The following is a 3,590-nucleotide window of genomic DNA, read 5'->3' as shown; positions in this document are numbered from 1 at the left end:
CTACTAGGATGTGGATTTGTTAATTAGAACTTTATTAGGACTCTAAATAACAAAGCAAATCTAATAGGATTAGGATTTTAATCTTCGCACGAATCCTAATAGGATTAGGATTTCCCGCACACGCATCGTACAAGCCGTGCACCCGCGCAGGCCTTGCGGCCCACGACAAGCGCACAGCCCATGTGCGGTGCTGCGTGCGCGCGCGCCCTTGGCTGGGCCTGGCCTTGCGCTGGGCCTGGTCGAGGCGTGCGTTGCTACGTGCGGCTCGCTGGGCGATGGCCTGGCTTCGTGCTGGGCCTTCGTCTAGCGGGCCTCGTCCGATGCTAATTCGTACGATACGCTTCCGATTAAATTCCCGATTCCGGAATTCATTTCCGATACGAACAACATTTAATATTTCCGATTCCGGAATTAATTTCCGTTTCGAACAAATATTTAATATTTCCGTTTCCGGAATTATTTTCCGATTCCGATAATATTTCCGATTCTGACAATATTTCCGTTTCCAGCAATATTTCCGATTCCGGCAATATTTCCATTTCCGATAATATTTTCCGATACGTACCATGTTTCCGTTTCCGGCAACATCTACGACTTGGATAATATTTATATTTCCGATACGATCCATGTTTCCGTTTCTGGCAATATCATCGTTTCCGGAGTATTCATTTCTTGCCTGTGACGATCTCAGCTCCCACTGAAACCAAGATCCGTCGATTCCGAATATCCATAGATGGAGTATTTAATGCCATTAAATACTTGATCCGTTTACGTACTATTTGTGTGACCCTACGGGTTCAGTCAAGAGTAAGCTGTGGATTAATATAATTAATTCCCCTTGAACTGAAGCGGCCTCTAGTCAGGCATTCAGCTCACTTGATCTCACTGAATTATTAACTTGTTAATTAATACTGAACCGCATTTATTAGACTTAATATTATATGCATACTTGGACCAAGGGCACTATTTCCTTCAGCTTGGGCCGAGCAAGAGCAGCAGCGCCCAGCTCATGGGCCGCGTGCTGTGGCTTGTCGCTAAGCAATGCGCAACAAACGTGGTCTTAGGCCACACGCTGCAAGGCCCTTGGCCGGGCAGTTGCTTGCACGCTAAGCAAGCTTGTGCGCCAAGCTACTTGCGCGGCAAGTAGTTTGGGCCACAGGTTATAGTTTTCCTAATTCTACTAAAATTAGATATTAAGTGTAGATCTGAAATACTTAGTATTTGATTGTCCCTAGAATTCTAATATTATTCATTAACTAGAGTCCTAATAGATTTAGTTATTGATTCCTAGTAGGATTGTAATTCCTTATTTCCACCCTATAAATATGTGGTTCATGATCACAATTTATTAATTCTATTCCAACACATTAAATTCAAGGGAGAATTTAATAATTGCCTATCACCATTATGAGTTTCCCGAGTGCACATAAAACCTTAGAGAATATTCTAGTTGGTTGAATCTAAGGCGGATCAGAACGTGCTATGGACTATGTACTGAGGGGCAACATTTGGAGTCTTGTACTTGTTCTTGTTCGGTTCGGGAGCAGCTAGGGAAGGCACGCATCACATAGTATGTATACTAAATTATGCTAATTGACTATGTGGCAATTAATTTGGATTCCTGGCTTTATGGTTTTCCCGCATGAATTATATTGTTTATATTATTCATAACCTAACAGAGACTTGTATCTCAACTTTCTTCTCTACCTTAGTGTTAGCCTCCTTCTCCTTGACTACTTTCTCAGCTTCTTTTCCCACGGCATCACTAGCAGACGCTCCAACATCGCCCTTAATAGACATAGGCGGCCCATCATACTCATAACCACTCTCAAGGGTGATTGCATTAGTAGTCTCCATGTTTTGAGGTTGTGAAGGGAGTTGACCAGGAGTCTTCCCCGCTAGACTAGTACCCATCTGGGCTAATTGGTTATCAATGATCTTGTTATGAGCAGCAAGAGTATCAATTTTTGCATCCTTTTCCATAAGAGAGTTTTTCATCTGGAGCATCATATTCTGCATCTCCACCAACATAGGGTCAGACCGAGGGGCCTGAGGCTGTGATGGTGGAATCTGTGCCAATGGTTTAGGGAACCCAGGTGGCCTGCCAGAATGTTGTGGTTGATTATAGTTGCCCCGTTTTTTATATTGTTGCTGAGGTGGTGGAGGGTGTTGAATCTGATGTGGATTCTGAACATTAGCACTCCTGTAGGATAGAAGGGAATTATTTTTGTATCCCTCATTGTAAGAATTGGAGTACGGGTTGTTCTGCTTGTAGGCCTGAAATGCATTACATTTCTTAATGGCACTTCTACACTCCTGTGCATAATGGCTAGACACCCCATAACTATCACATACATTCACAGTTTGGGCATTCATTGCAGCTACACTAATAGGTTGGGCAGAATGAGATGATGCCGCTTGCATGTTATCGAGCTTGTGGTGTAAAGCAGTCAATTGTGCAGTAAGTAACTCAATGGAATTAATCTCGTGCTTACCACCCTTGTTAGGCAGGCCCCTAGGATTCCCATACTGGGCATCTAGACACAAGAAGTTGCATAAACCTCGCATTAGCCGCAGAATCCAAAATAAGCCTAGAATCGTTACCCAGACCATTGTAAAACTATTGGATTAAGAACCACGGTTGTAGACTATGGTGCGGGCATTCTCTATGCAAATCCTTGAATCTTTCCCAAACTTCAAACAAGCTCTCATCTTCTTGTTGTGTAATAGAAATGATCTAGCTTCCCAGACGGGTTGTCTTCTTAGGTGGGAAATATTTCACATGGAAAGCAAGAGCCAAAGATTCCCAGTCAGTGATTTTCATAGCTGCTCGATTGAGCCCATTAATCCATAGCTTGCCTTCCCACTCAGAGAAAATGGGAAGAGCATCTCTATAGTCTGCTCTCGTGTTACATTCTTCTGCGTGATAGTAGAGAAATATTGAATGAAAGACTGAATATGAAGATTAGGGTCTTCACCCCTCTCCTCGCCAAATTGGTGCCTCTCAATCATATTTATCAAAGCAGGCTCGATTTTGAAGCTTTCGGCTGCAATAGTAGGCATGATCGCCTTGGGTAGCACAGACATACTTGGCTTAGAGTAGTATGTAAGCCTCAGCTCTATTTCGTCACCCATCTCTGAGTCTGGAATAGAAAATATGTCATGCAGATGGTTAGATTCAGAGTCAAATAGATCTATTGCTTGTTTGATGAATTTTCTTCGTCTACGGAAGCTCCTTTCAGGTTCAGGATCGTCTGGAATAAAATCCTTAGTACCTGCGGTTCTGCGCATAAAAAACTAAAACTACAAACAATAGTGAGATCTGGTCTCAAGGAACGAGTGTCCCTTGAGATATAGAGAATAATTTAGAACAAAATCAATAACAGAAAAAAAAACCGTTTCCTGGGCAATGACGCCAAAATTTGAGAGGCTAAATCGCACTCCAATCAAATATAAACCTAACGTTCACCAACTAAAAATATAGCAAGGGAAGTAGGGATCGTATCCACAAGGTAACAACGTTCTTTCCACAATTAAAATAAAGGTCTAGACTATTGGGAAATAGATAAAATTAAAGTGTTGGTTTTTAT

At 42.3% G+C, this 3,590-nt stretch overlaps 1 non-coding gene across 1 annotated transcript; it reads left to right on the top strand.

Annotated features, from left to right (window-relative positions):
* The first annotated feature begins 2,646 nt into the window (after window positions 1-2,646).
* On the top strand, window positions 2,647-2,751 carry LOC130462140 (small nucleolar RNA R71). The gene has a single exon (XR_008922281.1). It is a non-coding gene; the product is annotated as a small nucleolar RNA R71 (small nucleolar RNA).
* The last annotated feature ends 839 nt before the right edge of the window (window positions 2,752-3,590 follow it).

The sequence above is a fragment of the Spinacia oleracea genome, chromosome 5, assembly GCF_020520425.1.
Source record: "Spinacia oleracea cultivar Varoflay chromosome 5, BTI_SOV_V1, whole genome shotgun sequence".
In the NCBI taxonomy this organism is placed as follows: domain Eukaryota; kingdom Viridiplantae; phylum Streptophyta; class Magnoliopsida; order Caryophyllales; family Amaranthaceae; genus Spinacia; species Spinacia oleracea.
The sequence above is the reverse complement of the archived record's forward strand: the minus strand, read 5'-3'. Positions and strand labels throughout refer to the sequence as shown.